General features: G+C 34.7%; 1 non-coding gene and 1 pseudogene across 1 annotated transcript; both read left to right on the forward strand.

Moving 5' to 3' along the window:
- Window positions 1–9,076: 9,076 nt before the first annotated feature.
- On the forward strand, window positions 9,077–9,232 carry LOC129319098 (5.8S ribosomal RNA; annotated as a pseudogene).
- A 188-nt stretch (window positions 9,233–9,420) lies between these two features.
- LOC129319142 (28S ribosomal RNA) lies at window positions 9,421–12,804 on the forward strand. Its single transcript, XR_008595452.1, has one exon. It is a non-coding gene; the product is annotated as a 28S ribosomal RNA (ribosomal RNA).
- The last annotated feature ends 8,006 nt before the right edge of the window (window positions 12,805–20,810 follow it).

The following is a 20,810-nucleotide window of genomic DNA, read 5'->3' on the forward strand; positions in this document are numbered from 1 at the left end:
GCAAGACAAAAGTAATTGTTGACTATTCAAGAAAAATAAATAATAGACAAAGAAATCACTAAGAGAAGCCAAAAGAAGATGACAAGACAAGAAGATAGTTGACAAAGACAAACGATTATCTTGACTTCAAAGCAAAGATGTAATTATTATTGCTTTACTTGTAAATCTGTTAAAAGTCATAATTGCTTAAGTTAAGTTTTATCTTTAGTTAACTAGGGTTGAGTAAAATTTGTAACTAGAGTTGGAATGCCAACTCTATATAAAGCCATGTAATCTCTGAGGCAACACATGAGAACCTTAAAGCTCCCTTGAGCACTTGAGTTCTCTGCTTCCTTTGTTATAACCCTACCTTCTTATTATCAATAAAATTATTTGTTTCAATTATTTTCTCTTTTGCAAGTATTGAAGATTAACAGGTATAGTTGAGTAATTTCTTTTTAGAGATTAAGGGGGAATTATTATCTGGTGCTTAATAAAAGTTTTAGATTTCCATGATGATCCTGTAAGGGGAATTACTAGTTTTGTGTTACTATGGCTACACCTCTAGTAGGAAACGAAGGAAGGCTGTGCTGTGCTAGTCTGAAGGAAGTGGTTTTGTGAAAGGTCTATAGCCAGGCTTAAGAGACTGCCAGCTTATTAATCTTAGTATGAAAGAGGACTGAGAACCTTTCATGTTCTGCTATGACTCGAATCAGTATCGATCAAACCTTATAGCAATACATAGCTAGCTGTTTTAGTTTATATATTTTTAATATATATATATATATATATTTAATTCTATATGTCATATATATATAATTGATATATATACACACACATATGAATATATATATATATATATATTTTGAAAACATATATATATATATATAAAATTATATTTTGAATTTTATATTTCATATAAATATATATTTATATATAAATATTTATCAAATAAATATTCAAATATATATATATATATAATTCATTCATCCTATATTACATTCATTGAATCTAGACATATTTCAAATTCAATAAACTTAGACATTATAACTCGAGTTGGGCTATTTTTATGTGCAACCTTGTAGGTCCATATGAAATTAGTAGTAGGCTAATTACGCTATTAGCCCACAAGTCACAAGTAGCCTTTAGCAAGACATTGCAACTACCTAATTCACATGGGGATTGATGATTCGATGTAACCTATCATGCAACCGTATCACATCCCTTTTATCACGCGATATTTTGGTCAAGTATGAGATATGGAATTGTCATTCTCCTTTACTTGGCCATTACTTTCTCAATCTCTAAGTGAACTGATAGTAGTAATGGAAAAAAACCCTTTCCATTGTAATATGCCATATATTTTCTCAGTCTTACTCATTGAGGGGCCTAGTAATATCTCTCACTTAATGTGAGGGATAAATTCCATCTTGACCACTTATATTTCTCCGCATGAATATCACTAAACTCAACCATAGCCTTTATGATCACTTGGTCAAAGGTGACTTTTAACTAGGCCAAAGTTCAATGGTCATTATATAGGAATTCATGATGTTCTCAAGTCAAAGGGCTTAGTAATATAGTTATATATGAGATAAGCTTATGACTTGTACCATATAGCTTTCTCATAGTGGGTTGGTCCAGCACCATGTACTCTTTTAAGTGCCTATGACTTTAATTTGTATCTCTATAATTAATTAAAGTCATACTAGTCTTGTTTTATCTATGATCCCTTATAGATGACCAACCAAGGACATTTAAGACAATCACTATAGTTTGTTCAAGAATATAGTTATCATATTAAACATGCAATTGATAATGTGCATAGTACAATGATTGGCCCTATGGCACAATCTCCAACACAATTCACGCGTGAGAGATTGAAGGTCGCACGCCTGTTAACCTCTAGAAGTTCATGTTATTTCATCACATTTTTCTTAGATTCTAGTCCATTTTAGTTTAATTGTATATGTTTTTATTGCCCAATTTAGGAAAATGTGCATTTTGTTTTGGGCTTATGTTCTTAGCTTTAATTTGATATTTTTAGGCTAATTTCATGTTATTTTGATTACAAGCATTTCTGGAGCTTTATGGATGTTTTTGGAAGGCTTTTGGATGAAGAAATCAAGAGCTAAATGAATGATTTTCGTTAGCTGTAAAAATAGTGCAAAACTGCCAAAGTCATCCCAAAGTCATGACTTTTGTTCACGACTTTCACCTCTGTCAGAAAAACGCTGCGTTTCATTTATCAAAAATTAGTTGGCTAGGATACATATAAGCTGAGAGCTTGACCCAGAATGTATTCTTCAGACTTTTAGGTACTTTTGGAGCTTGGTTATGCTAGGGTTTGGGCATTGGAAGAGTTGGGATCAAGAGATTGAAGCTTTGAAAACATTTGGAGCTCATTTTCTTTGGTTTTTTTTATTCCTCTTCCCTTTCCTCTCTTGTAATCTGAAATGGGTCTACTTATTTTGTATATTTGTAGCTTATAGGTGATTATGAGTAGCTAAATCCTTTGTTCTAGGATTATTTGGAACCCTTGTATGGATTAACACTATATTTCCCCTCTCTTTTTGTGATTAATGATATATATATATATGTGTTTATTTTACTCTTTCCTTAATGCTTCTATATGATTGGCCACCATTTAGATATTGGGTTCACTTAATTGATGCTTGAGAGGACTAGGTTGAGTGTAGAACTTGGGTAATATTGTGCAAGAACTTGATATTTGTATGTTGAATGGATAGTTTTACTAGTAAGATAGAGATATACTTACTAGCCTTGCATAGCCACGTTAGGGTTGGTATTTAAAATTGAGTTTTATTAATTGTAATAAGAGATTGGGCAATTAATTTAACTAAACACTTGTTCATGACTTGAGAGAGCTTGTTCAAGTATTTTTAGAACCCTAGGTTAGCACTTATTTTCGTTAAAAGCATTTATGAGAGGAGGTAATTTTGGTGTTATGAAATGCAAGGGGGACAATTAATCCTCGGTCCTAAATTGTATTGGAAGTTTGTGAATCACTCACTTTTCTTTATTTTCTAGAGTTAATTCATTTGCAAAATCATTTTTACCTAACTTTATGTAGCTCAACCTGATCAAATTTATTTAGTCTTTTGCTTGATCATTGTTTTTGAACAAATCCTCGAGGGAACGATACTTTAATTTTATTATATTACTTGCTACGATCCGTACACTTACGGTAAGCAACAACACCTATTTTGTCACATATAATGGTTTGCATATTCTTTTCCTCCAAAACATGCGTGAGTTATCGTGATGTTCACACTTGAATTGTCACATATGCATGTTTGGAACTTGGCTAGCTCTATTTCACGTGTGAATCTTATGGTTTCACGCAAGGAATGTCACCAACAACTACAAATGCTATTCCAATTGTTAGTTAACTGTCAAAACTATATATATATGTGATACAATTCAAGTTTAGAACAAGAATTTTTATCTTTGAGTAAATTATTCATCTTTTGATCATTTTAAAAAGATTTAAATTGTGCATTAAAGTATTGCATTCATCTATTTATCATTCTTAATAAATTTTGTGAAAAACCTCTCATAATTTTATAGGCTTTCAAATGTACTTATTCTACTCTTTCAAGAGAGTTCATCAAAAAAATTTAGTGCCATCCAATTCATCTTCTTATTAGGTGCTAGCCTATCCAACATCACATATCATGATATATACACACCCAGAGTTGTTCTACTTTCATGCATCTAACTTCCACTTATAAGGCTCACCATATAACTAGGAATTACAAATATACTTGACTTACATAAATAGGGCTAAACCTTGTCATTTAGTCAAGTTCCACACATACAAACACATTATCACATAACTCATATATAATATTAGCGAAACAAATCACATCATATCATATACTTGCTTGGATAACATATAGGCTTACCCATGTATTCACTACTATGATACACTTGACAAGATGCAATATTAATTTTACAAGCAAGTCAAAACAATAATGCAGACATATATATGCATCCTAATTAGCAACCAAAAACCTTAAATTTAATTATATACATTCATTACACTATAGAGTGGATATACCACTACAAAAAATGAGGCTACTCTTTCCTCAGTTCTTTTCCTAGCCTTCTAGAACCTTCTTCACCTGTATACAAGAAAGTAACAGAGTGAGACATATGTCCTAGTAACTTAGATAAATTCCAAATATCGATTAGTAAGTAAAACCCAATAAAAAAGATATAATAGCACCAATCTCAACAAAAAGCACATATGCATGATGCCATGCTCAATCATCTACTATGCTTATATACTCCCGGTTCTCACTAGTAGAACATGCTTAATGCTCAGACCAGGACTTCCCAGCCTTATATAAACTTGGCCTACCAACCATTACCTCAAACCAAAGTATTATATATGGGTCGTATGCTCTTCTGTGTCCCCATTAGTGGATAAAAATTAACACTTAGACCACTAGGACTTCCTAGCCTTACATAGAGTAGGGCCACAACCCCCTACCCTAGTCTAAGGTATACTCGTGGATGTATTCATGAGTCCTCACTAGACAGGTCATAATCAATGCCTTAGACCTCTAGGACTTCTTAGCCTCATACAGAGTAGGGCCACAACCCCCTACCCTAGTCTAGGGTACACTCATAGATGCAAATACACATGTGTCACCACACACAATTCAAGCATCTCTACTCACATTCATGTCCATCAGTTTTTGTAACTTTGTTACTCTACCTTTTTATAAAACATAATGCATATAATTTACTCCACTTACCTCATACCCTTATTACCAAGGGTTATTATTCACACAATTTCACCTCAAAAGTGTAAACTCCTACAACCAATTTCTTAAGTTCTCAATCTACACAATTAGGCATCCTTAGTCAGTTTCCAAGCTCAATGCAAAACACAAGTTGCTTAAGCTACACCACTTGGCATTTATAACAATCTCAATGGCACTATTTAGGTTCACTCAACCCGTTCACCACAATCACACATTCCTAGGCCACCAAAGTGACCAAACACCTTTTTTACTCACTTAACTAGCACTTTCACCTTATTTAACTTAACCATTTATGTTAATTTGAGCTTATATCTCTAAGGCTCAATTACTAAACTCCAAACCAATCACAAAAATTTAATTTCGCTCCCAAGAGCCCTTTTAAAAACTTTTTACCTAAATTTTAAACCCTTAAAACTTCCTAATTCAATTTCTCTTAAACTAAGAGGAATTAGGGTAGAAATGTAGTACAAGGCAGAGTGAAACTTACCTAGCAAGTCACTGGTTATAGTTAACTCCTAAACTTTCAAAAACTAAAGCCCTAGTAAAGAAGCCTCCCTCTTTCTCTCTCCCATGCATTTTCCCCTCCTTCTCCTCTACTTTTCCACAAGCAAGCACATTAGATTTAAGTATTTTATGCGATGCATTACGCCACATGTAGTACATGCTACTATGTATGGCAGAATAGGACAATTCTCACTGTTACTCGAGCATTTCAATCTAATTCATCATTCCACTACTCGACCTTATTAACATACCAGCCAAACAACACAGAATATCAATACACTGCCAAAAACTATAATTAATCCACTAATTATTAATTTATTTAAAATTATTAATTAGTTTTTTGGATTAAAGTTTAAGATGTTACAATGTTCATACAATAATTTAAAATAAAAATATTCTAAAATAAGATAAATTTTTATAATTTTTTATTATTATATGTTTTAGAATTTTAATTTACCTGGATATAATAATTCATGGATTAAAATAAATTATTGTCTACATTTGATTATATATGGGATAATAGATTTTATGATAAAGCAAGTTATTATTTATTTCTATTTTTAATCACAAATCTTCTGGGAAAATAAAAATATATAGTTAATTTTTATTTATAATAATTATTTATGTATAACCACATATACAATTTTATTTCACACTTTCTATAAACTATTATTTTTATAAAATTATCAAATTAATATTTTCTCATAATTTAACTTCGATTAATTTTTATGATTTGATTGAATTAAAATATAAGGTTTAGGGTTTTAGGGGTTTATAGTTTTAGGGTTTTAAGGGTTTAGGGATTTAGGGTTCAGGGGTTCGGGGTTCGAGTTCACATTCGGGTTTAGGGTTTGGATTTTAGGGTTTAGGTTTTAGGGTTGAAGGTTAAGGGTTTTTTAGGGTTTAGGGGTTTGTGGTTTAGGATTTAGGGTTTAGGGTTTGGGGTTTGGGGCTTCAAGTTTGGGGTTTTGAGTTGAAGGTTTAGGGTTTAGGATTTAGGGTTTAGCGTATAGGTGTTACTCACTGCAACTACACAGGTTGTAGCAAGTAATATAAAATGAGTAAAGTACCATTCCCTTAAGGATTTGTTGAAAAAACTATAATCAAACAAAAGACTAAGAAAATTTGATCAATTTGAGCTATACATAGTTAGGTGAAATGATTTTGCAAATGAAACTAACACCAGAAAAATAAAGAACTCACAAACTTCAATCACAATTTAGGACCTAGGATTATTTATCCCCCTTGCATTTCATAACACCAAAATTACCTCCTCTCATAAATGCTTTTAATGAAAATAAGTGCGAACCTAAGGTTCTAAAAATACTTGGACAAGTTCTCTCAAGTCATGAACAAGTGTTTAGTTAAATTAATTGCCCAATCTCTTGTTACAATTAATAAAACTCAATTTTGAATACCAACCCTAATGTGGCTATGCAAGGCTAGCAAGTATATCTCTATCTTACTAGCAAAACCATCTATTCAACATGTAAATATCAAGTTCTTCCATAATTTTACTCAATTTCTACACTCAACCTAGCTCTCTCAAGCATCAATTAAGTGAACCCAACATCTAAATGGTGGCCAATCAAGTAGAAGCATTAAGGAAAGAGTAAAATAAACACATATATCATTAATCACAAAAAGAGAGGAGAAATATAGTGTTAATCAATACAAAGGTTCTAAATAATCGTAGAACAAAGGGTTTAGCTACTCATAATCATCCACAAGCTATAAATATATAAAATAAGTGGACCCATTTCAGATTACAAGAGAGGAAAGGGAAGATGAATAGAAAAGCCAAAGAAAATGAGATCCAAATGTCTTTAAAGCTTCAATTTCTTGATCCCAACTCTTCCAATGCCCAAACCCTAGCACAACCAAGCTCCAAATATGTTTAAAAGTCTCAAGAATCTGTTCTGGATCGAGCTATCAACTTATATGTGTCCTAGCCAACCAATTTCTGATAAATAAAACACAGCGTTTTTCTGACAGCGGCGAAAGTTGTGAATGAAAGTCACAACTTTGGGACGACTTTGGCAATTTTGCACTGTTTTTGCAACTAACAAAAATCATTCATTTTCTGCTTGATTTCTTCATCCAAAAGCCTTCCCAAAAACATCCACAAAGCTCCAGAAATGCTTCTAATCAAAATTTCAACCAAAATAACATGAAATTAAGCTAAAAATACTAAATCAAAGTTAAGAATACAAACCCAAAACAAAATGCACATTTTCCTAATTTAGGCAATAAAAACATACACAATTGAGCCAAAATGGATTAGAATTTAAGAAAAATGTGATGAAATAACATACACTTCTAGAGGTTAACAATAAGGTTTAAGGTTTAGGGTCTTAAGGTTTTAGGGTTCAGGGTTGGTTAATCGATCCACCTCTAGTGTGCACCGGTTGGCTTGTCCCTTCTACTAGCGATGTGCTTTTGGGCTTAACTGGCTAGGTTGTGCCTCCAGCATTGTTACTTTGAAGAAATTAGAGTGCTTAAAGCAAGCTTATGCTCTAGATACATTAGTATAGGATAACATTATAGGATTCTGATCTTATTGTGTTGGCTTTCAAGATCAGAGTAATGATTAAGAGGGATAGTTGAGCGCATTCATATTTCACAGTCAGAGGTGAAAATCTTAGATTTATGAAAGATAAACAACTACGAAAGCATTTACCAAGGATGTTTTCATCAATCAAGAACAAAAATTGAGAGCTCAAAGACAATCAGATACCATCCTAGTCTCAACCATAAACAATGTTGACCAGGGATCAATGGATGTTGCTTTTAGGACTCTGCTGGCACCTTATGAGAAATTAATGTTTTTGGGTTCTGGGGGGAGTATGGTTGCAAGGCTAAAACTTAAAGGAATTAATGGAAGGGCACCACCAAGAGTAGAGCTTATGGCTTAATTCAACTTAAATGGGGAAACTCACCAGGTCCAGACATAGTAAGGATTGACAAACTGAGAGCTCTTTCTTGATTCTATGGGTGGTAGTGAATAGCCATTCTTAGTTAGTGGAGCGATTTGTCTAATTAATTCCATTAACAAATGAGACCTTAGCCTGCTAACTAGCTATGCAGAGGCAACCCTTTATGGCCAGCTTCTTACAGGGACTATAACTGTTCAGACCAAGGAAGTTTTAGGCAATAATAGGTTTGTGATGCCCTTAGATATTATAGGCCGCACGCAAGCTGTACTGATGTATTTAACGATTTTATATCCTTGGCCGACAGGCCTGAGTAATCTTTAAAATTTTGTCATGATGGGGATAAATCATTACAGTTGTTGGTCTTCAATAAGGAATTCCTAGTAAGCACGAGCCATTAGCTCGCGTTGACTATGTCCCTGCCATTTGTACACACCACCCGTTACTTTTATCGATTGAATGGTCTGGTGAAGTGTTTGGATCACGATGACGTGGGCGGTTCGCTGTCGATGACGTCACAAGAAGTCCATCAAACCTTATCATTTAGAGGAAGGAAAAGTCGTAAGAAGGTTTTCATAGGTGAACCTGTAGAAGGATCATTATTGATGCCTCACGAAAGATTGACCTGAGAATCAGTTTGAAAACCTCCATACAGGGGGAGGCCGGAGTGCGCCCATATCGTGAGCCTCCCCGCACAAGCTGGGAATGTGGTCTCTACTCCATGCAGGTCTAAGCCCCCAGCATAATAACTAACCTTAGTACCTAAGGTGCTAAGGAAACACAAAAAAGCTGTGCATCACTGGTAGATCAAAAGCAGTTCCCTTAAAGCTAGCACCACATCTTTTACCATTTGTATCTTAAAATGACTCTTGGCAATAGATATGTCAGCTCTCGTATTGATGAAGAATGTAGTGAAATGTGGTACTTGGTGTGAATTGTGAAATCTTGTGAACCACTAAGTCTTTGAATGCAAGTTGCGCTAGAAGCCATTAGGTTGAGGGCATATTTGCATATGTGTCATGCAACATCGCCATTGCCCGAAACCATACAAGGTGGAAGGTGGCCTCCTAAGAGTCTTACCTCTCAACAGGCTAAAAGTCGCCCCTCAGTGACGACCGCTATGGTCAAAGGTGGTTGAGATGTTAATTGATCCCACACGTGTGCGTGTCATCCCCCAAGTCAAGTTGTCAGATCAGTGTCCCTGAATGTGACCCTAGGTTAGGCGAGGCTACCCAATGAGTTTAAGCATATCAATAAGTAGAGGAAAAGAAACTAATAAGGATTTCCTTAGTAACGGCAAGCAAACTGAGAAAAGTCCACTATGAGAATCGGTTGCCCTCGACATCTAAATTATAGTCTGGAGAAGTGTCCTCAGCAGCAGACCGGGCCCAAGTCCCCTGGAAGAGGGTGCCGGAGAGGGTGAGAGCCCTATCGTACTTGGACCCTATCGCACCGAGAGGCACTATCAACGAGTTAGGTTGTTTGGGAATACAACCCCAATCGGGCAGTAAATTCTGTCCAAGGCTAAATGCTAGCGAGAAACCGATAGCAAACAAGCATCATGAAGAAAAGATGAAAAGGACTTTAAAAAGAGAGTTAAAGAGTACTTGAAATTGTCAGGAGGAAAGCGGATAAGGGCTAGTGATGCATCTCAATTAGATGTTGAACAGTATGAGTTGGTTAGCCGATCGACTCGAGATATGGATCGATGCGGATTGCGATGGCAGCCCAAGCCTGTGCTATTAGTATGCCCGTGGTAACATCATCACCGTGATCGTGGCTAGAAGCGTGCACTATCATGGCATATCTCGACACCTACGGGCTCCTGACATCGGCCCGTGAGCTCTCAATTTGACCCGTCTTAAAACACGAACTAAGGAGTCTGGCATGTGTGCGAGTCAATAGGTAAGTAAACCCGTAAGGTAGAAGGAAGCTAATTAGCAAGATCTCCTAATAGGTTACACTGCTAACGGACCTTGATCTTTTATGAAGGGTTCGAGTGAGAGCATGCCTATCAGGACCTTAAAGATGGTGAATTATGCCTGAGTGAGCCGAAGCCAGAGGAAACTCTAGTAGAGGCCCGAAATGATATTGACATGCAAATTATTCATCTGACTTGGGTATAGGGGCAAAAGACTAATCAAATCATCTAGTAACTAGTTCCCTTTGAAGTTTACCTCAGGATAGCGGAGGCCAAGTACAAGTTGTATCAAGTAACGCCAATGATTAAAGGCATCAGGGGCACAATACCCTCAACCTATTCTTAAACTTTAAATAGGTAGGACTGTGCAACTGCTCTATTAATCCGTGTCATATAATCGAGAGCTCCAAGTGGGCTATTTTTTAGAAGCAGAACGGGTGACGCAGGATAAACTAGAAGTCACGTTACAGTGCCTAACTGTACACTAACCTAGATCCCACAAAGGATGTTTGTCAATTAAGATAGCAGGATAGTGGTCATGGAAGTTAAAATTTGCTAAAGAGTATGTAACAACTCACTTGCTAAATCAACTAGCCCTAAAAATGGAAACACTAAAGCGTGCGACCTATACCCGACCATCAGGGAAGTGACAGGCCTTGATAAGAAGGAGGGCTCAATGGTTACTACAAAACCTTGGGTACAAGCTCGAGCGGAGTGGTCGTCGATATAGATCTTAGTAGTAGTAGCAAATATTCAAATGAGAACTTTAAAGGCCAAAAAAGGGAAAGGTTCCATGTTAACGGAACTTGCACATGGGTTAGTTGATCCTAAGAGATGGGGGAAGCTTGTTTAATAGCATGTAACATGCATACTTTGAAAGGGAATCAAGTTAAAATTCTTGAATTGGGACATGGTGGCAGACAAAAATGTTAGGGAGTCAGGAGACATCTACAAAGGCCTCAAGAAGAGTTCTCTTTTTTGTTTAATAGCCTGCCCACCCTAGAAACGGATCAGCCAGAGGTAGGGTCTTATTGCTAGAAGAGCACCGCACGTCACGTGGTATCTAGTACATCCCCAGTAGCCTTTAAAAATCTAGAGGACCGAGTACCTCCCACGCTTGATTGTACTCATAACCGCATCAAGTTTCTAGGATGAACAGCCTTTAGTTGATGGAATAATATAGGTAGAAAGTTGGTAAAATGGATCCATAACCATATAAAAAGGATTAGCTCTAAGGGTTAGGCACGGGGGTCCCAGCCCCGAACCTGTTAGTTATCAATAGATTGCTCGAGTTGCTCCCGCAATAAGAGTAGGTTGTTGCGTGCTGGTCAGGGGATGGATTAAGAATGGGCCCTTCAGGGTCCCTTCCTTGAGCGTCGAATAGTCGACTCATAATTAGTACAGATAAGGCAAATTTGATTGTTTAATTAAAATAAAGTATTGTGATAGTCCCTGTAGATGTTAATGCAATGTAATTTATGCCCAGTGCTCTGAATGTTAAAGTGAAGAAATTCAACCAAGCACAAGTGAATGGCGAGAGTAACTATAACTCTCTTAAAGTAGCCAAATGCCTTATCATCTAATTAGTGATGTGCATAAATAGATTAACGAGATTCCCACTATCCTTGTCTATTGTCCAATGAAACTACAGCCAAGGGAATGGGCTTGGCAGAATCAGTAGGGAAAGAAGACCTATTGAGCTTGACTTTAGTCCGACTTTGTGAAATGACTTGAGCAGTGTAGGATAAATGGGAGCCGAAAATGGTGAAAGTGGAATATCACTACTTTTAATGTTATTTGACTTATTTCATAAATCGGAGGTAGGGTAACGCCCTTCTTTTTGGACCCATGGCTCACTCAAGGAGCCGATCCAAGTAGAAGACATTGTTAGGTAGGGAGTTTGGCTAGGGTGGCACATTTATTAAAAGATAATGTAGGTGTCCTAAGATGAGCTTAACAAGAATAGAAATCTTATGTGGAATAAAAGGGTAAAAGCTTGTTTGATTTTGATTTCTAGTATGAATATGAATTGTGAAAGAGTGGCCTATCGATCCTTTAGTCCTTCAGCATTTGAAGTTAGAGTTGTCAAAAAAGTTACCATAAGGATACCTAGCTTATGGCAGCCAAGCATTCATAGTGACGTTGCTTTTAATCCTTTAATGTCGGTTCTTCTAATCATTGTGAAGTAGAATTTACCAAGTGTTGAATTGTTCACCCACCAATAGGGAACGTGACCTAAGTTTAGATTGTCATGAAATAGGTTAGTTTTACCCTATTGATGACAATGTCGTTATAGTAATTCAACCTAGTATGAGAGGAATTATTGATTCGCACAATTGATTATCGTGCTTGGTTGAAAAGCCATTAGCACGAAGCTATCGTGTATTGGATTATGACTGAATGCCTCTAAGTCAGAATTTGAGCTAGAAGCAACGTGTGCACTTGTCGTCTGTTTGCCAACCAGTAGTAAAGGCCTCAGCCCCTAAAGGCATATGTTGTTGGCGGTACCTTTATGACAGATAAGTCATAAGGGATGCTTTAAAGAAATTCCTATCAAGCGGTAGGTAGAATCCTTTATAGACGACTTAAATAAGTGACTAGGTATTGTAAGTGGTAGAGTGGTCTTACTGCTATGATCCATTGAGATTCATCCAAAGTCACTTTGATTCTTCCCTCCCACCTTTCATATCCAAAAATAGGCCGAAGGTTATGGCATGCGATGTGGCATATAATGGAGCATTGTGGCAATTGTTGGCAAAGCTCTGGCAAGGACGAGGCAAGTGTTGGCAACCTTAGGCAAAAGCCCATGGCAAGTGATAGAGCGTTATGTCATATGTTGGTAAGAACTCTGGCATAGTCCAGGCAAGGTGTTGGCAACCTTGGGTAATGCCCATGGCAAGTGATGCAGTGTTGTGGCAATTATTGGCAAAGCTCTGGCACGATAAGGGCAAGGGTTGGCAACCTTGGGTAAAGGACATGGCAAGTGTTTGCCAAGGTCTAGACCTAACACAAGTAAAGTCTGGACAGGCTTGGGGCAAGTTCTAGCACGTCCAGATCGGCCACGAGCAAGTCCTAACACATCCAAAGAGGCCACCAGTAAGTCTGAGCACATCCAGGGCAAGTCTTGGCATGTCTAGACAGGCCATGGGTAGGTCCTAGCACGTTCAAACAGGCCATGAGTAGGTCCTAGCACTTTAGACTGGCGATGGGGATCCTAGCACGTCCAAACTAGCCACGGGCAAGTCCTGACAATGCATAAAAAGTCCTATGTATTAAAATGAAAACTGCTCATTACATTTGTGATTTTTTGGTTTTATTAACTCAAACTTATCCCCCTTGACATGTAGGGGCTTCGGCTACTGGAGCCATCGCCTATGGAGGCCACACTCTTCGAATCAATCAAAAAATTCTAGAAAATTCTATAAGTGTCCAAAAATTATGAAACTTGCCAGATTTCATCCTCATATCATGCCTAAGAAGCTTGCAAAAAATGAAAAAACTTACATTTGTCGAATGAAGAGCATAATATAAAAATTGAATTCTTCATCAAACTATCCCCTAATCGACTTCATTAATGTTTAACATATTATTTAGGGCATTTGCCTATTGATATCTAATCTCATGTGTGACACTCAAAATTGAACTATCCATATACTCGTTTTTGTATTTTAGTGCCATTTCAATGAGACACCTAATTAGTCTAACTCCCCATTGAAAATGAGAAGACATGATGTAAACAAATGAAATTGCAAGGTAAAGAGTGATTGAGTAAGAAAAAGAAAATAAACATGAAAGTATAAAATTATTGAAATATTTAAAAGGGAATATATTATCTAATATCCAAAACTAATGTAATTTAATATTACTCATTAGAATTCATAAAAAACATACTCATTCAAATCTATAAAAAATTCAAAATACTGAAAATAAAATTGTTATGCACAAATTAACATAAGAATTAAATGAAACTCATATATCTTAATAAAGAGAAATAAGGAGAGAAAAACATGATTTTAAATAATAAAGTACTTTTTTTAGCCCAAAATAATAATTATGATGATGATGTGTGTCTTGGCATGTGTATTAAATTGCACATTTCAACTTAGTCACATACCTATAAATATAATTCTTTTGTTGATGATTTGAGAAACTATCTTTTGTTTTTATTTTTTTAAAATCATAAAGAGGAAGAAAACTTAGTTAAACATATAAAAAGAGATAACAATTAAGTATAAGCATATCAAAGACCAAATTTTTATGCTGACATAATAAATTTGTTGCGAAAACAATTTGACACATTAAACAGAAATATCAAGATTAAGTAAGCAAAAACAAATGTAAAAATAAACATACCGTAAATATGACAATAAGCAAGATGAAGTTTGGCTAAACTTGCCTGCTATAACATCCTGAATTTTTTATTCCTGTGATTAGCCATTAACTGAGGGTAAAGTGGTAATTAGTGTGGGATTAGAGATTCAAATGATTATTTTATAGTTTGACTTGTTAGGATGTTAAATAAGTAGGTACAGGTAAGAGGATTATGTTTCGGATCAAAGCAAGTGCGTGTGGTGAGAATAAATCTCACAATGCCTCACGCTGCAGCTCGTGTTGCATGCATTATGGTGTATGGATCAGAAAATGACTTTTTAAGTCGTGAAATTTTAGAGAAGAGAAATCTAAAACATATGAAAGGGAGAGAAGAAAAGTAAAGGAAGAACTAGGGCAAGCCATTTTAGGTCATTAGAAAGTGTTTTTGATTGATAACTTAGTAAGTAAGCTATGTATAATTCTTACCTTTCATTCTACACAAATTTCTTTGAAAATGAGTTATAGGAAAATTGAATCGGTGGAATTTAAGGGGTTTGATTCATACCCAATAGTAATAAAAAGGTTCTCAGGAGCTAAATTAGAGCTTTGTGACTAGTTTAAAATTGAATGGTACATCTTTGAACCCATAGGCTTAATTTGGCCCTTAGAGAGAGAGAATTTAAGGCAGAAATCTAATTTGAACGAAATAAGACTGGTTAAGGTGATGTAAAATAGTAATCAAGTAGCAATAGATCTAAAATGGATAAATAAAAAAGAGTTTATGGATAAATATAATCTTAGGTAGTAAATATGAGTTTTTGGTCAAAATGAACCAAATGACTAAAAGGTGCTAAATGTGTTCAAATTAGGATATTAGACGTGTGAGTAGAGAAAAAAAAGCTTGAGATAAACTATAGTGGTGGTTGAAATTCATGAGTAACCTTTATAGTGACAAGAGTTGAGATAGTCGAATAACTTCCTTTGTTTGACTATTTATTGTAACTGTGCGTGAGTTTGCTAGGCAATGCATAAAAGTGTTTTTTTTGAACCAAGCATGTTTTATAACATCGCGTGATTGTTGCATGAAATAGTTTTTGACTAAAATAATGCATTAAAATAAGTGATTTTAAATGGCATATAATATTTATATGTTAAATGTGAGAAAGTATATAAAGTGGTAAATGAGAATCTTGAATGGTTCAAAAAACATGATCATAAAGGTAGAAGTTCACCCGAGTAGAGAGGTGGTGATAAGACCATATGGCATATTCTTTTTAGTACTCGATGGGATACGATGTTGGAGAGTTATAACTTCTTAGTACCTTTTAAAGTACAGTGTTGGAGAAAATCTCCTCAGTGCCTATTGAGATGTAGTGTTAGAGATTTGAGACTCCTTAGTATCTGTGTGAGACGGTGTTGGTGTCAACAACACCTCATTGTGTGTATTGGGGGAAACCATAGTTCAAAATTAAGATAGAACACTTTTGGCTATGTGATTTTACCACCGATGAGCTCAGAGCCAATGAGAGTGTACATTAGTCTAAGGTGAGCTTATAGTTTCATGTCGGGGTAATTTGGAGGTTTAGTCGGTAGTAATCATGCTATGTGATGTTATATATTGTGAATGAGAAAGTGGTGAATGGATATATGTGGTTGAGAATTGAAAATGAAATATGTGACATGTTATATTAAATGGTATGTTATGCTTTACTTTTATATTATTGCATGTGATAGTCAATAGGAGTGAGTTATTTTGTTACTAAGATTTTTATAGGATTAGCAGTGATTAGGGCAAGGGAAAAGAGAGATAGGACCGGTATAGTAGTATCATTGTCATGGAAGTCTCTGAGTTTGTGTAATGAACTAAGAAACTTGTGTATATATATATAAATGAGTTGCCATAGGGTTGTATGCATGATTTTAGTAGTGATTTTGTGAAATCTTAGCCCAATTATATGTATATGTAATGAATTGAATCAAGGGCTAGGATTTGAGTATTATTATGTTGAAATTGTTGTTGATGTTAGTGAATCTTAAACCTAATTATGAAATTATGATGAAATGAGTAATTGGAGCTAAGATTGTATTGTAAATATGTTATGAATGTAAATGTACATGAATATGTTGAGAAAAAGGCCAAGTGGACCAAGTTGTGCTAAGAATTGGCAAATTGTATGAAACTGTGAAATGTGGAAATTGGTTGTTGAGGGATCAAATTTTGGTATAGGCATGTGTATGTGATATAATGTGGTCAATCAAGTGTCTCAAGTCTTTTTGGACTTGATTCAAGGCCTTGGGTGGTCTAATGAAAGAAAATAATCAATTTGAGCGCTTAGTTATGCAAATTTTTTTTAAAAAATTGATTTTTTATATTTAGGTGTCTAAATTTTGATCGGACCAATAGATCATGTCAAAACTATAGTGAGATAGGTTTCGAGGGGTTTTAAATGGTTTATTAAATTTTAGGTTCAAATGACGTTGTATTATATTAAACACCGCAAGAAATACAATTTAACTAAGGCAAAGCACAAATAGTTGGAAGTGAGAAAGAGCTTAAAGGTAATGCAACTTTGTATGCTACTAGTCCAACTCTCTATAAAATCTCAAAAGGTCCCATAAACCTTAGGAGTCAACTTCTTAGCCTTAATTGCTCCTCTAACACTAGTTATTAAAGAGATTTTTAAAAAAACATAGTCGCCTACTTCAAACTCAAGTGGTCTCTTCCTCTTATCCATATAACTCTTCTACCTAGTTTGAGCTGTGAGTACCTTTTAGTTAATTAAAGTAATCTTTCAGGTAGTCTTATCAACAATGTCTAGCCCCAAAACAATTCTATCCTCAATTTTTTCTAATAAAAGGGTGATCTACATTTCTTCTATATAAAGCTCTGTAAGGTTCCATCTAGATGCTAGTGTGAAAACTATTATTTTAGGCAAATTCAGCTAACAACAAGTAACTATCTCAATTACCTTTAAGCTCAATGGCATAGGCCCTTAACATATCTTCAAGAGTCTGAATAGTTCACTCTGTTTGCCTATCCGTTTAGGGGTGGTAAGCGGTGCTAGAACTTAAATGAGTAACCATGGCTTCCTAAAATGACCTATAAAAGTTCAATGTGAACCTTAGATCACGGTTAAATAAAATAATAGTCAGCACTCCTTGCAATCTCACCATTTCGCTTATATTGTTTTCGGTTAATTTCTTAAGAGGATAGGTGATATTGGTAACTAAAAAGTAGGCTGATTTGGTGAGTACATCCACAATTACCCATATAGTGTCATGACTAGAAGCTCTTCAAGGCAATCCTATAATGAAGTCTACAGAAATGCTGTCCAATTTTTACTTTAGGATATTAAGGGATTGTAGCATTCCAACCAGTTTCTAATATTGAATTTTGACTTTCTGGCAAGTCAAACAATAAGTCACATGATCAGTTACATCTTTCTTCATTCCTAGCCACCACTAACCATATCTCAAGTTATAGTACATCTTATTTGCTCCTGGGTGAATGGTGTATCTACTCTAATGGGCCTTCTCAAGTAGGATATCTTTCAATCAAGTATCATTAGCTACACACACTCTACCCTTATATCTCATGACATTATCATTAATTACATCAAAATCTTCAGCCTTTCCATTACTAACCTTTGCTTTGATCTTACTCATATGATCATCCTTCTGCTGAGCAACTCTGATTTCACCCTAAAAAATTGTTCTCAAACTTAGTAATTTGTAGAGCATCCAAGCAATTCTCAACTACTTTTACATTTTCTGCATGAAAACTACTCCATAATTTATGTTCCTTGACCATCATATGAGCAATACTCAATTTGTTTCTTCAACTCAGCCAATTTTAATGGAGACATCCTATAAGGTGCCTTAGAAATAGGCCCCGTATCGAGTACAAGGTCAATCAAGAACTCAACCTCCTATTCTAGAGGTAAACCAATTACTTTAGTAGGAAAGACATTAGGGAATTCTCTTACCACTTGAATTTGATCCACACCTTCTTCAATCTCTATTATGGTTGAGAAGAAAACCATAAAAGCTTGATAACCCTTTTTTATACGTTGTTCTACTTAAGCTGCAAATAATAGTATAGGACGTTAGGACTCTACAGGGGTTACAGTAAGAGCTGAGAGTGACACAATCTTTTTCTGACAATCAAGCACAACTCCATTTGTAGACAACCAATCCATCCTCACAATAACCTCAATCCCAAACAAAGACAAACAAATGAGGTCTATGATGGGTTTTCGACCCTTATACTCAACCTCTATATTTAGACATGCCTTAGCAATCTTTACAGTCAAACTAGCAGGAGTAGAAATTTTCACATCAAAAGGTAAAGTACATACAGGAAATTTACATCTTTTCATACATTTATCATGTAATAACCCAAGATTTGTAAGTAAAATTAAAATATATGATATTGTATTTTAAGTGTATTTGTATTAGTTCTTGAGTAAATATAACAAGAAGGAATGTTGGTTTAGTGGTGATTGTATTGACAACTCATCCATAAGTTCTTGATTCAAATCTTGTGCATGCAAGAGAGAAGTTTTCTTATTTTTTTTCACTTTAGTTTTTAATGAAATTACCATTTTGCCCTAAAAAATAGAGATAAGTCTGAATCTAAAACATAACTTCCACTTTTGATTAGCATTTTTCATTCAAGAAAGCTCTAGACTTAGGGAAAGAGAGAGAACGCTCCATCAATCACCATTTTTATATAAATTTATACAGGAATTCTCTCTTTTGACTGCTATTGGTGATGTGGACGATAGTCAGCTGCATGGATGGTTTGTAAATGCTTTACAAGTAATATTTCTAAATGAACCACAACAGTAAGGAGCTTCTATAACACAACAACCACAGTAATCGTAGCAACAACAACAACTGCAATAACCACAACAATATTCAACATCAGCATAATGAAGAGATTAATAATGATGAATTTTGTGACAGCTATGCATTTTGTGTATTTTGTGATAGTTGAATTTATGTCTTGTTGAAAAACTAAAACATGTATTAATCAACTCTTCCTCCTTCTCGTGATTTAAAAAAAAAATTGTAGGCATCAATCCAATCAAAGTAATTACAACTTCATGTTTCCTACAAGACAATTTATAGGCATAGATAGAAGATCTTTATTTTTAATCAAAATCTAAATGGAGTATAATATAATAAATTCTAAGAACATTACTTGGTAGTTAGGGCATCTATCTTCTACCATAGCTTTTGCCAATCTAGGTGGTAAGAATTCTCAACTCTTCTCACAACATTTCTTTTCATAGTGATTCAAGGGTTGTTTGCTTAATGATGAGCTAGAAGCCATTTTTAACTCACAAATCTGAGGTATGAAATAGGGTGAATGACAAATGAAGTTATTGTAAGAATGTTAATGTCAAATTATGATTTTTTAATAGACATTTCTAAATTTCAGTGCTTTTGTTACCATATTTCAGTACTAATGTTCCTAATTTAGGATTAATATTCTCACAAGATCCTTACTTATCATTCTCCCTATGAAATATTGGATGTTCGGTTTTCATATCACAATATTTATTTATCAATTGATTTCTGTTGCGTCTGCTAAAAACCTCCATATCTTGAACGTCCCCTGCTTTCAACCATGAAAAGAACTGCAGTTATGATTGGTTTTTCCTACCAAATTTACTGTACATGAAGAAATAATAATGATCTATTTGGAATATATATATATATATATATATAAATTAGAAGGTTTGGCATTTTATATATAAAAAAATAAATTACCCAATCAGGTTCCATTTAAAAATACATTTGTAAATGATAGATACATGTATTTCTATATTTTTTAAGAATACCTTTCATTTGATAATATTTTTAAAATTTTTGGTATACACAAAATATATAAAATTAGGCACAAGTATCATTGTGTGCTTTATAAATAAGAGTAGAAATTGATTCAAATGTATACATAGAGTATAAAGTTTATGTGACATTATCTATTCACAAATCGTGTAATCTTAAATTATGAACTAGATTTATATCTCATGATTGCATGGAAATGTTTTTAGTTTTTAAAATAAAACTAAATATTAATATTAAAAATTATTTTAGTATCCTTAAAGAAAAATATATTGCTTTCTCCTCTATTTTATCTAATCTTAGTATATGAATTCTCCTGAGAATCAATAATTGAGAATTCCAAAAAACAAATATGCCTTTTACTTTTAAACAATAATTAGTTAGCAATTAAGTCACATATATAAGTAGTTATTTTTAAATCTGACTAATGTAGCTATTGGGTCATTGGACAGTTTTAGAGGAGGGCTAAGTCGAAGTTCAAGTAAATTGGGACCAATGTTATGAAAATTAGAC

Source organism: Prosopis cineraria, unplaced genomic scaffold (assembly GCF_029017545.1).
Source record: "Prosopis cineraria cultivar Desert tree isolate PC_DT_omini unplaced genomic scaffold, ASM2901754v1 PC8, whole genome shotgun sequence".
NCBI classification, from domain to species: domain Eukaryota; kingdom Viridiplantae; phylum Streptophyta; class Magnoliopsida; order Fabales; family Fabaceae; genus Prosopis; species Prosopis cineraria.